At 46.5% G+C, this 13,952-nt stretch overlaps 1 protein-coding gene across 2 annotated transcripts in view; it reads left to right on the forward strand.

Moving 5' to 3' along the window:
* ARHGEF12 (Rho guanine nucleotide exchange factor 12) overlaps window positions 1-13,952 on the forward strand; it is a 244,174-nt gene that overhangs the window by 53,972 nt on the left and 176,250 nt on the right. The gene's annotated exons all lie outside the window — the stretch shown is intronic.

Consider the following 13,952-nt stretch of genomic DNA (forward strand, 5'->3'; position numbering starts at 1 on the left):
AGCAGTCAGGACTACTTGCTTCCTCGTTTAGTCTAGTGGGAGAGAGAAAAATAAGTTTCTTTTGGTTCTCTGTTAAGAGTAAGAAAATACTTTCACAAATTCTTGGGGTAAACCTTGTTTCTATTTTCATTGTCTCTTTCTGAACCCATCAGTTACCCCAGAATGGGATTCCCACTGGGCGGAAAAGCCCCCTGCCTCTGCACCCGGGCAGCTTCCTCTGCGCAGCGGGCCCAGCAGAGCGTCCATAGCTGAGGAAAACAGGCTTTTCTTAGGAGGGTGCGATTTCGGGATTGAGAAGTCCTGATAGCGTCTGTAATTCAAAATAATGTTTTTGAATGAATGAATTCATTTGGTAAATGTGTTGAATTGTCAGATATATGCTCATCACTATACTAGTAAATTAGAATATAAAATCAGATAGAACATAGTACTTTCAGATAATGTAGATTCTAGCGAGTCATAAGTTATCAGAATATTAAAATTGTTTTTAAAATAATTCAATTAATTGATTAAAATTTATTAAAATTTTTAAGACATAAAAAGTGAAAACAGGCAACAAAGTGACAGACAAATAAAAAGCATATAGCAAAGTGACAGACTTAAACCTAGCCATACCAATAATCACATGAAATTTAAGTGGTGCAAACACCTCAATTAGAAGGCAGAGCTTATCCGATTGGATAAAACAGCAAAGCCTAAGAAACATACCTACAGGAAACATCCCTTAAAAATAAAGACACGCATACTTTAAACAGATGGAAGGAGATAGGCCATGCTAACACTAATCAAAGGAAAGCCGGATGATTCCACTAAAACCAGCTAAAGTATATTTCAGAGCAAAAATATTATTAAGGATAAAGATGGTCATTTTATGATGATAAAGGGGTTAGTTAAAAAAGAAATATAGCCCTGACCAGGTAGTTCACTTAGTTAGAGCACCAACCGCGCCAAGATTGCAAGTTCAAGACCCCTGACAAGGCCCATGCAAGAATCAGCCAATGGTGCATGAATGGGTGGGACAGCAAATAGATGCCTCTCTCTCTGTCTCTCTCCCTCTCTGCCTCCCTCCCCCTCCCTCCCTCCCTCCCTCCCTCCCTCCCTCCCTCCCTCCCTCTGTTTCTCTCTCTCTCTCTCCCCCCTTCCTCTCTCTCTCTAAAAAATAAAAATTACAGTTCTAAACCTTTATGCACATAATAGCAGAACTTCAAAATTCATGAAATAAAAACTAGCATGACTACAAGAACAAATAGACAAATCCACAATCATTATCAGTGATTACAGTATCTCTTGATAACTGAAAGTAGACAAAAATCATCAAGGATATAGAATACTTAACAGTTGTCCAGTTTAGTATTTGCATTTATAGAAAATTCTAGCCAACAACATAATAAGCTTTACTTTAGCAAGTGCACATGGGATATTTACTAAGGTAGATCGTATTCTGGGCAATAACATAAGTTCTAGTAACTGAAAAGGCTTAGCCCTGGCCAGTGTTTCTCATGGTTGGAGTGTTGGCCCACGCACTGAATGCTCGTAGGTCCGATTCCTGGTCAGGTACCTGGGTTGTAGGTTCATTCCCTGGCAACCAATCCATCTCTGTCACATAGATGTTTTTCTCTCCCCTCCCCCCCACCCCCCGCCTCTTTCTTCTACTCTCTCTAAAAATCAATGGAAAATACCCTTGGGTAAGGATTAACAACAACAACAACAAAGAAAAATCATTGGAAAATCCCCAGATATTTGGCAATTAACACAATTCTAAAGACCATAGGTCAAAATAGAAATCAAAAGGGAATGGGAAATCATTTTGTGCTGAATGAAAATGAACACATAGCATATTAGAATTTGTGGGATGCCACTAAAGCATTACTTAGAAAGTTTTAGCATTAAACACCTATTAGAAAAGAGGAAAGATCTAAAGTCAAAGACATCAACTTCCATTTGAAGAAACTAGAAAAACAAGAGCAAATTAAAATCAAAGTAAGCAGAAGAAAAATATTAAAAGTAAGAGGAGGAGTCAATGAAGTAGAAAAACAAAAAATAGGAAAAAATCAATGAAAGCAAAAGCTGCTGCTTTTGAGAATCCTATATAATAAAAGCCTAATATGCAAATTGTGCACTGGCCACCAGGGGGAGGGGCAGGACATGGTGGGCATCAGTGACGTGGCGCTGGCAGCAGGTGGCAGTGGAGGTGCTGCCGGCCCTGATGGGCCCCAACGAGAGCGGGACCAAACTTTCAAACCACCACAAAGAAAGAGGCCTCTGATTTCATAGGGAAAGGTGATAAAATTCGCTATGTGCATGCCATCTTACACTTTCTTCTGCAAGAGTTTTTCTTGACCCCAAACCAAGAAATTAAAGCTGGGGTATACTTTCATCAGTATAATGGCTCATCATAGCACCAGCCAATCAGGAGTGAATATGCAAACTAACCTGACAAAGATGGGGGTTAATTTGCATACACAGGCGCCGGGCCGAGAGCAGAGCGGGAGAGCCGGCGGTGAGTGGAGCGGCTTGGGGAACTTGGCTCCCCAAGTTGCCAGACGGAGAGCAGAGAGGGAGAGCTGGTGGCTTGGAGGACTTGGCAGAGCGGGAGGCCATGGGACAGAGACAGAGCAGGAAGGGAAAACCAAGAGCGTGGGAAGCACCAGGAATTCTGGGAATAGTAGTTCTTGTGGCAGCCCCAGGACCGGAAGCGGAAGCCCGGAGTGCGGGGAGCACCAGGAATGCTGGGAATCGTAGTTCTGGTGGCAGCCGGATCTCCTAGACACTAGAGCAAAGTGAGCCTGGAGCAAGTTACTGTTGCGGGTGGGGGATGGAGGGAAAGCAAAGGTGAGAGACATAAATAAAGTCAGTGTCTAGGAAAAATTAAAGGGAAGATATCCTAAAACTTCCAGGAAATCTCCACCAATGAAGCAAAGGAAAAAAAATGCCTCTAATATTTTGTGAGCAACAAACCCAACTGGGTTGGGGTCTCAGACAATTCGCTCCTATGATTGCAAAGACAGACAGAAACTCCTGGATTGGAGAGGGCTCCCCTGAGGGCTCCCAGATTGGAGAGGGTGCAGGTCGGGCTGAGGGACCCACCCCCCGTGTGCGAATCTTCATGCACCGGGCCCCTAGTCATCAGTAGTACTCTGTAGTTTGGGAGTTATTGTACTTTGAGTTTTTCCTTAACCTAAGATTTTAGAAATAAGAGACTCCTATTCCTGTAATTATGTTGGTACTTGATAGAAATGTTTAGGAACATTTATGATAAATTTACTTTTTTGTTTTTTTATAATATACTAGTGGCCCGGTGCACAAAATTCATGCACATTAAAAGGGAATTAATTACAGGAAATATTTTAATATTGCTATTTGCCCTTTCTCTATAAGTGTCAGAGATGAAAGAAAATTAGTAAAATGTATATGAAAATCTTCCTCCTGTCAGAATCTGGGGGGCACCATGGGACCCAGAGTAAAGTCCGTGCCCATCCACATGCGCCTTAAAATCGCACGAGACCCAGACCCGGCCGGTCCCACTCTTGTCAAGCCCTGCCACACAGGGGGGTGCAGCCTCAGGTCCCCTGGCCTGGTGTGGGGTGGGGGACATGACATGAGGTCCCTTGTCAAGCCCTGCTAGGTGGGGGGCACTGCTTGAAGTCCCCCGGCCCGGCGCCAGGGTGGGGTGTGTGGCCTGAGGGGCACAGAGTGTGGTGCCAGGGCAGGGGGCACACTGTGAGGTTCCCCGTCAAGCCCCGCTGGGTGGGGGGCATGGCCTGAGGTCCCCTGTCAAGCCCCACAGGGGCAGGGGGGCACAGCCTCAGGTTCCTGCTGATTGCTTGTTAAGGCTCGTTATGGGAACTCGGCCTCTGCTGTGGGTGCAGCCATCTTGTGTTACAGAAACCCCACCTCTTCTGTGGGCGCAACCATGTTTGTGGCAGAGTGACAGTCAATTTGCATATTCCCTCTATTATATAGGATTAGAGGCCCAATGCACGTAGATTCATGCAAGAATAGGCCTTCCTTCCCTTGGCTGCTGGTACCCGGGACCCAAGCCTTCCCTCTGGCTGCTGTCTTCCGCCTTCACTCAGGCCCGGAGATGCCTCCCACCTTCACACACTGCCCAGAGGCCTGGAGCGGCTGGGGTGGGGCTGAATGCCTGTGTCATCACCATGGCTACAATGCAAGCGTCCTAGGTCATCCACCGCCATCTTTGTCACGTCAGTTTGCAAAATCTCTCCTTATTGGCTGTGGGCGTCACCATCTTTGTCGTGAAGTGATGGTCAATTTGCATATTCTGTCTTTATTAGGTAGGGTATTTTTTAATGTTTTTATTGATTTGAGAGAGGAAGGGAGACGGAGAGAGGGATAGAAACAATGATGAGGGAGAATCATTGATCGGCTGCCTCCTGCACGCACCCCCACTTGGGACAAGCATGCAATCCAGGCATGTGCCCTGACTGGGAATCGAACTGTGACCTCCTGGTTCATAGGTTGACGCTCAACCACTAGGCCACACTGGCTGGGCTATGATAAATCCTATCTAATAAAAGAGTAATGTGCAAATTGACCTTCACTCCAACACACAAGATGGCTGCCCCCACGTGGTCAAAGATGACTGCCCCCATGTGGACACAAGATGGCCAGCAGGGGAGGGCAGTTGGGAGGGACCAGGCCTGCAAGGGAGGGCAGTTGTGGGTGATCAGGCCAGCAGGGGAGGGCAGTTGGGAGGGACCAGGCCCTCAAGGGAGGGCAGTTGTGGGCGATCAAGCCTTAAGGGGAAGGCAGTTAGGGGTGACCAGGCCGGCAGATGAGGGAAGTTGGGGGCGACCGGGCCTGCAGGGAAGGGCAGCTGTGGGGGGGGGGGGGAGTCAGGACTGCAGGGGAGGGCAGTTAGGGGCAATCAGGCTGGCAGGGGAGCAGTTAGGCATCAATCAGGCTGGCAGGGGAGTGCTTAGGGATTGATCAGGCTGGCAGGCAGAAGTGGTTAGTTAGGGGCAATCAGGAAGGCAGGCAGGCAGGCGAGCAGTTGGGAGCCAGCAGTCCTGGATTGTGAGAGGGATCCCAGATTGGAGAGGGTGCAGGCTGGGCTGAGGGACACCCCACCCCCCTGTGCACGAATTTCGTGCACTGGGCCTCTAGTGTATTATAATCAAATATGTAATAACACAAAACTTTCTCAGTCCTTTTCAATTTTTTTTTAATCCAGAAGAAATTCTATTTACATCTTAAAGGGATAATCCAATTGTAAAATCAAGTATGTGTATATATCTTGTAGACTAGTTAAACCTATTTAAAAATGGAAGTTTTACACGTTATATAATTTTGGGGGGTTAGGGCACATTTCCCTATCCAATCTAATAAAGAAGGGAATATGCTAATTGACCGTCACACCGTCACAAAGATGGAGGTGCCCGCAGCCAATAAGGTAGGAATATGCTAATTGACTGCCCCGCCCTCATAGATGGCGGCACCCACAGCCACAAGATGGCAGTGCTCAGTCCCCTCAGCCCTGCCAGGTGGCAGGCGGGCCTGGCCACTCTGCACGCCTGCCTCTGGAGTCCCCCAGTCCCTTGAGCCCCCCAGCTGCCCAGGGCCAGCCCGAGGTTCAGGAAAGCCTTGGATGGCAGCTGGCCAGCCACCCAGGGCTGGCCTGAGACACAGGCAAACCTCAGGTGGTGGCTGCCCAGCCGCCGAGGGCCAAACGAGGCTCAGGTAACCAGGGCTGGCCGAAGCTTGCGCTGCCAGCAGTGGCAGCAGTAGAGGTGTGATGGGGCGTCGTCTTTCCCTGATCGCCAGGTCGCCTCCTGTCCCTGAGGGCTCCCGGACTGTGAGAAGGGGCAGGCCTGGCTGAGGAACCCCCCTCTCCAGTGCATGAATTTTCATGCACTGGGCCTCTAATCTCATAGAATAAAAGTATAGTATGCAAATTGTCCCCTTGATTGGGAGTTTGTCTAGGAGTTCAACCAGGGGGCAGGGCCGGCCAGGGTTAGGGAGGGAGGCCTTGGTGGCGGCGGCAGCTGCTAGCATCCCTACCAGTGCATGAATTTCGTGCACTGGGCCTCTAGTCCACTATAATAGCATATTGGAAAGTCTGTAAAAATAGAAAAGTCAGACCCTGGACAGGTGACTCAGTTAGTTGGAACATGGTCCCGTACACCAAAAATGGTTGCAGGTTTGATTTCTCAGTGAAGTGCATATGGAGTGCATATGTTTCTCTCTGTTTCTATCTTTCTTTCTCTGCCTCTCTTTCTCTCTCTCTCAAAATAAACGTATTCTCAAGTGAGGTTTTAAAAAAAATGGGGGGAGACCTCTATATATTGTTACCTAGGGCTTTAACCCTTTGCACTCGCTTGCTTTTTTCTCCATTCCTTTATTCTACTTGGGATTTAATTTTTTAAATACCCCAGATTTTACAAAGTGCGGCAGTAGAATAAAAAACTGGAGTTTCTTTTCATACAAACTTATTTATTTGGAATTTTTTATATTTCAAATTATTGATACATTCAAAGAGTAATTTTAATCTCGACATCCGAGTGCAAAAGGCTAATATTAGAGCTGAGAACTAACAAGGAAAAGGCATCTATCCTTAGTCAAGCGTGTGACATTTAAGGCTTTTGTTTATGATTTCTGGCATGTGAGTATACTGAGTATAGATCAGCAATTTTCAGCCTTCATCTCATGGCACATAAACTAATTACTAACATTCTGTGGCACACCAAAAGTATATTTTTTTGCCAAACTGACAAAAAATAGGTATAATTTTTATACATTTGCACAAGATCGTTGTTGTTGTGTTGGCTGTTGTCATTTTTTTATTTGACAGTTTAAGGAAAAAGGAGAACTAAAAATTCTAACAGCACACCAATTGAAAATTAGGTAATCAAAATAAGGCTGTCTAGTCACCTTATACTCAAATTCCTGATAATCTTTTTATTTATTATGGTTCTTCGTTTTGGTACTTTGATTTTGCCTTATATCTGGAAAAAATATTTACATATGTGTGTGTGTGTGTGTGTGTGTATGTGTATGTGTGTGTGTGTGTCCCTCAGCCCAGCCTGCATCCTCTCCAATCTGGGATCCCTCGAGGGATGTTCGACTGCCTGTTTAGGCCTAGGCCTGATCCTGGTGGGTTTGGGCCTACACTGGCAGTCGGACATCCCTCTCACAGTCCAGGACTGCTGGTTCCCAACCGCTTGCCTGCCTGCCTGCCTGCCTGCCTGATTGCCCCTAACTGCTTCTGCCTGCCAGCCTGATCACCCCCTAACTGCTTCTGCCTGCCAGCCTGATCACCCCCTAACCACTCCCCTGCCAACCTGATCGATGCCTAACTGCTCCTCTGCCAGCCAGATTGCCCCTAACTGCCAGCCTGGTCACCCCTAACTGCCCTCCCCTGCTGGCCTGGTACCACTGACTGCCCTCCCTTCCCAGCCTGGTCACTCATAACTGCCCTGCCCTGCCGGCCTGTTCGCCCCCAACGGCCCTCCCCTGCTGGCCTGGTCACCTCTAACTGCCTTCCCTTGCCAGCCTGGTCACCCCTAACTGCCCTCCCCTGCCAGTCCGATTACCCCTAACTGCCCTCCCCTGCCGGCCTGGTAACCCCTAACTGCCCTCCCCTGCCTGCCTGGTCACCTCTAACTACCCTACCCTTCTGGCCTGTTCACCCCTAACTGACCTCCCCTGCTGGCCTGGTCACCTCTAACTGTCCTCCCCCGTAGACCTGGTCCCTCCTAACTGCCCACCCCTTCAGAACTGGTTACCTCTAAGTGCCCTCCTGTGCTGGCCTGGTCGCCCCCAACTGCCCTCCCCTGCAGGCCTGGTTGCCCCCAACTGCCCTCCACTGCAGGCCTGGGTCCTCCCCAGCTGTCCTCCCTTGCTGGCCTGGTCGCCCCCAACTACCTTCCCCTGCAGGCCTGATCGCTCCCTATTGCCCTCCCTTTCAGGCCAGGTCACCCATAACTGCCCTCCCCTGCCGGCCATCTTGTGTCCACATGGGGCGGCCATCTTGTGTGTTGGAGTGATTGTCAATTTGCATATTACCTCTTCATTATAAAGGATACATCATATATAAATAGGTGCACAAACATGTTCATTGTTGGCTATGTGTCCAAGTCATCACTGATGTTTTCAAAAGGCAGACAGTTTGACTAGGCCAGTGATGGGCAACCTTTTGAGCTTGGTGTGTCAGACTTCGCCAAAAAACTGAGCATAACTCAGGTAGTGTGTCACTTTGAGGAAAAAACATTATTTCGCAAATGTTTCATCCTCGGCATGCGGCCGCTGGGCGGCCGCGTGTCATCAGAAATGGCTATGCGTGTCAGTGCTGACACACGTGTCATAGGTTCGCCATCACTGGACTAGGCACATCTAACATACGTATCAGCATTCAAATGTAGCTGTTCTACATAAATATCTAACCAAAGGAGATTATCACAATTTTGTTATTTACTACACAACAGACAGAGATTTGAAAATACAGAGTTTTGAACACCAGAATTGTTTCATCAGCCTAGTATTGGGCTAATTTGTTGCTTAGAATATGGCCAATTATTAGCCTTTATGCCTGCATTTTGCAGCATTTAACAATATTGATTACCTCTTCTTTCTTGGCCCCTATGACAGCTCTTTTTTTCTGATTTATCTTCTTCACTGGGTCCCACATTCACTGTCATTCAGAAGCTAGTCCCCCCACCTCCCTTCCCACCTGCCTCACGATTTGATCCTTCATTTAAAAAAAATACATTTTTATTGATTTCAGAGAGGAAGAGAGAGGAGAGGGAAAGAGAGAAACATCAATGATGAGAGAGAATCATTGATTGTCTGCCTTCTGCACGCCCCCCACTGGGGATCAAGCCTGCAACCCGGGCATGTGCCCTTGGCTGGAATCGAACCCGGGACCCTTTAGTCCGCAGGCCGACGCTCTATCCACTGAGCCAAACTGGCTAGGGCGATCCTTCATCTTTACATGCTGTTTTCAATTGTGACCATCTATGGATGGGTGACTCGACTCTGAAGACTCTAAAAAAGCAATTTTAAAACCCAATTTTATAATAAATCCTGTTCTGATTACTTTTTCTTGGGGTTCTAGCTTCCTATTTCCAGCTATCTGATTGCATCTCCATCTCAGCATCAAGTAGATGGCACAGAGGGAACAAGTGCAAAAGCCAGGAAGTCCCTTGACATCATTATGTGTATATGCAACTGCACATACATATAAACATACGTATTTGCTTCACCACATAATCTAAAGTGGAATTTAGTGACTAGAGAAAAAGTATTATGATTTAAAAATGTTTTATTGAGAAAAGTTCTTTATTTGTATTTTATGAATCCTATCTAATAAAAGACTAATATGCAAATTAACCACCACTCCACTACACCCACAAGCCACGCCCACCAGCCAATCAGGAGCAAGTATGCAAATTAACCCAACCAAGATGGCTGCGGCCACGGAGAGAGCAGGAGGGAGGCTTGGGTTTCCCCAGCAATGGAGGAAGCCAAGCTTTCCGCACTCCCTGGCCAGCCCAGGCCTCCACTTAAGGCTACAAAGTTTCAATTGTAGAAGATAAATAAATTCCAACAGAAATGGCTGCTGCCACTGAGTGAGCAGAGGCTTAGCTCCACTCAAGGCTACAAAGATTCAGTTGTTGAAGATAAATAAATCCCAGATACCAGGGCCTCCGCTTGGGTCGCTGGGGGACATGGCCGGCCTGCAAACCACCACAGGCCCCTCGCCCAGGCCGCCCCATGCCCCAAGGGAACCCCCACCCTGATCTCGGACACCCTTTAGGGTAAACCAGCTCACCCCCACCCCTGTGCCAGGCCTCTATCCTCCTATCTAATAAAAGAGTAATATGCAGATTGACCATCACTCCAACACACAAGATGGCTGCCCCCATGTGGTCAAAGATCCTGCCCCCATGTGGACACAAGATGGCCACCACAAGATGGCCAGCAGGGGAGGGCAGTTGGGAGGGACCAGGCCTGCAAGGGAGGGCAGTTGTGGGTGATCAGGCCAGTAGGGGAGGGCAGTTGGAAGGGACCACGCCTGCAAAGGAGGACAGTTGTGGGTGATCAAGCCTGCAGGGGAGGGCAGTTAGGGATGACCAGGCCAGCAGAGGAGGGAAATTGGGGGCAAACAGGCTGGCAGGGGAGCAGTTAGACATCAATCAGGCTGGCAGGGGCGTGGTTAGGGGTTGATCAGGATGGCAGGCAGAAGCGGTTAGTGGCAATCAGGGAGGCAGGCATGTGCAAGCAGTTGGGAGCCAGCAGTCCTGGATTGTGAGAGGGATGTCCGACTGCCCGTTTAGGCCCCATTCCCACTGGACAGTTGGACATCCCTCGAGGGGTCCCAGATTGTTGAGGGTGCAGTCTGGGCTGAGGGACAACTCCCACTCCACGTGTTCGAATTTTGTGCACCGGACCTCTAGTATAGTAATAGATTATGATAAGCAAGTTATACTGTAGCGTGGTCCTTGTTCTTCGTCTTCTCTTTCCATTTTTTCCTCTTTTATACCCTCCTTTTTCATTTCCTGCAAGATAAAATAGCTCAGGAAGCTGTCTTACCGTCACTAGTCTGGCAACTTCCGGATTCTTTTTTTAAAAAAATAAATCTTTATTGTTCAGATTATTACAGGTGTTCCTCTTCCCCCCCCCTCCCCATATCTCCCCTCCACCTGATTCCCCACCCCACCCCATGCCCTTACCCCCCGCCACTGTCTTCATCCATAGGTGGAAGATTTTTGTCCAATCTCTTCCTGCACCCCTCACAACCTCTTCCCCCTGAGAATTGTCAGTCCACTCCCTTTCTATGTCTCTGATTCTATTATATTCATCAGTCCATTCTGCTCATCAGATTTTTTATTCACTTGATTTTTAGATTCACTTATTGGTAGGTATGTATTTGTTGTCATTTTGTTGTTCATAATTTTTATCTTTACCTTTTTCTTCTTCTTCCTCTTCTTAAAGAATACCTTTCAGCATTTCATATAATACTGGTTTGGTGGTGATGAACTCCTTTAGCTTTTTCTTGTCTGTGAAGCTCTTTATCTGGCCTTCAATTCTGAATGATAGCTTTGATGGGTAGAGTAATCTTGATTGTAGGTTCTTGCTATTCATCACTTCGAATATTTCTTTCCACTCCCTTCTGGCCTGCATAGTTTGTGTTGAGAAATCAGCCGGAAGTCGTATGGGTACTCCCTTGTAGGTAACTAACTGTTTTTCTCTTGCTGATTTCAAGATTCTCTCTTTGTCTTTTGCCCTTGGAATTTTAATTATGATGTGTCTTGGTGTGGTCCTCTTTGGATTCCTCTTGTTTGGGGTTTCTGTGCTTCCTAGACTTGTAAGGTGAAAGAAATATTTCACCATGTGGGGGAAGTTTTCTGTTATTATTTCTTCAAATAGGTTTTCAGTATTTTGCTCTTTCTCTTCTTCTGGCACCACAATAATTTGGATGTTGGTACGCTTAACGTTGTCCCAGAAGCTCTTTACACTCTTCATATTTTTGGATTCTTTTTCTTTTTGCTTTTCTGGTTGGGTGTTTTTTGTTTCCTCATATTTCAGATCTTTGGTTTGATTCTTGGGGCCCTTTGATCTACAGTTGAATTTCTGTATATTCTTTATTTCAGACAGTGTATGCTTAATTTTTGACTGGTCCTTTTCAATTTTCTTGGCATTTTCATTAAGGTCCTTGAAGATCTCACTAAGCTTCTTGGAGGTCTCATCAAATTTCTTGTTGGTTTTTAGAAGATTCTTGAGTAACCTTATAACTGTGGTTTTGAACTCTATATCCAGTAGTTTGCTTTCCTTCATTTCTTTCATTCGTGACATGTTTCTTTGTCTCCTCATTTTGGCTGCTTCCCTCTGTTGATGGAGAGGGTTTGTGTGGTAGGTGACCTATACGACCCAGTGGCTCAGCTTCCCCAATCACCTGAGGTGGATGCTCTTGGTGTACCCCTTTGTGGGCTGAGTGCAAAGTCTTGTTGTAGTTAAGCCTTGATTGCTGTTGCTGTCACTGGGAGGAATTGACCTCCAGGCCAATTGGCTGTGAGGACCCGCTGTGTCTATAATGGGAGAACTGCTGTGCTGGAGACACAGTTATGGGGCAGGACTTGTTCCAGTGGGGCTTTGATGCTCACTGAGTCTGCCTCTTGATTGTGTCACTTATGGATGTGAGGAGTTGAAATCTGGTGTTGTCTCACACTGACCACTAGGTACACTGGCTTCTGGATCTCCAATGGGGTGCAGGTCAGCTACTGTCTGAGGCCACCCAGCAGGAGCTACAGCGAGAACTACAGTTTTCTCCTCTTTGCTTGGGGTTTGGAGGTTTTGGAGCTGTCTGACCGGAGCTGCAGTTTGTTTGGTTAAGCTGCGATAGGGCAGGCCATTCATATGCCAAAGCCGCTGCGTGGAGCTTGGGTGGGTTTGTAGATTGTGCGGGGCGGGGTCTCAGGGAGTCACTAGGCTAGGGCGTGGCAAACAATGATGGCTGCCAGTCAGCTGTCTCTATGTCTCCGAGTTTCTGCGTCCCCGCGTATCGCACCCCAGCACAGTAAAGAATGATTCCTGCGATCAGCTTTGCAAGCAAGCCACCCTCACTTTCCGACCCGATGGCAGACAGTCCAGTTTCTCCCTGTATGAGTTTGGGTCCTCTGCGTCTCCCTAGAAACTGGAGTTCAGAGTAATCGGGAGCTTGTCTCCCTTCGGGTTGAGAAAAGCAATGCCCGCCGCCAGCCCGGTTCACGCGCCTCCGTACCTCAGCTTTTCAGCGCTTGCACGTCTCAATGCTCTTTTCTCTTTCCTTCTAGTTGTAGAACTTCCACTCAGCCAGCTTTCCCGTGGTTCTGGGTGATAGACGTTTTGTCCTTTAGTTGTAGTTTTGAAATTGTTGTGCGAGGCAGCAGTGTAGGTGTTTACCTATGCCGCCATCTTGGTTTCCTTTGAACTTCCGGATTCTTGACCAGAACCTCCCTGGGTGTGGCATTCCCTGACACAGCAACATTGCTTGGGGGTAGGGATGTTTGCAGTGGCCGCCAGGCAGTGACCAAGGTTGCTAACTGCAGCTGTTAGCCTTTGGCAGAAACTCAGCTGCACATTCTTTTTCCCTCCAATTCTCATATAGTCCTCCGTGAGTTACAAATACATGTTCGTAACCCCCCTCCCCGTAGTAGGATGGATTGCGTAGGAGTATTTACTTCTGAAGATTCGGTCATCTTTTGTAACCAGTATATTCTCTAGAGCAGTGTTCTCTTAGCCCAGAACCCCTTTCCTTGTTATTCGTAACTTTGTTGTGAGTTAACATGCTTATTAGGCAAGTTTTTAGATTCTTTGTCTTTCTTAGAATCAATTTTGATTCATACAGGAGTTAAAGGGAATTTTAATTAAACTTGTACTTTTTTTAAAACTAAACTCCATGCCAAATGAAGTAGTCAATTAGGTATCATTGTTTTATATTTATCTCTTACTATCTTTACTACTAGACTTTTTTAAAAACCCAATTATACTGATATTTGTAACATGTTACCTGTTTTTATTACTAGAATAAATAATATTACATAAAATGCCACAGGTTGAGATAATTTCTAAAAAGGACAGAAATTGATGAGAGGAATGGGAGGAAATTTAAGCACTCATTTTAGACTTAGATTTGCATCTATGTATAGCATCAAACTCGTATCAAGAAGCCTCCCATCATAATGCTTTTAAAAAAGACAAGCAAGAGGAAATGATTTAGTTCTTTTAGCTTATAGAATTGAAAAAAGAAAAACATCCCTTTTGTTTTCTACTTTAGGAACATATTTTTAATAATAGATACTACTGCAATAGTAACATTTTCTAGGTTCCTGTTATTAAAGCGAAACCTAAAAATTGAGGATCATGCTTTGATCATGATCAAAGGGTTGAAAGGTCAATAGAGCAATAATCAGCATCCAGGTATTTTATGGGGTGTGGAGAAGTGATGGACAGGA

The sequence above is a fragment of the Cnephaeus nilssonii genome (assembly GCF_951640355.1).
Source record: "Cnephaeus nilssonii genome assembly, chromosome: 13".
NCBI classification, from domain to species: Eukaryota; Metazoa; Chordata; class Mammalia; order Chiroptera; family Vespertilionidae; genus Cnephaeus; species Cnephaeus nilssonii.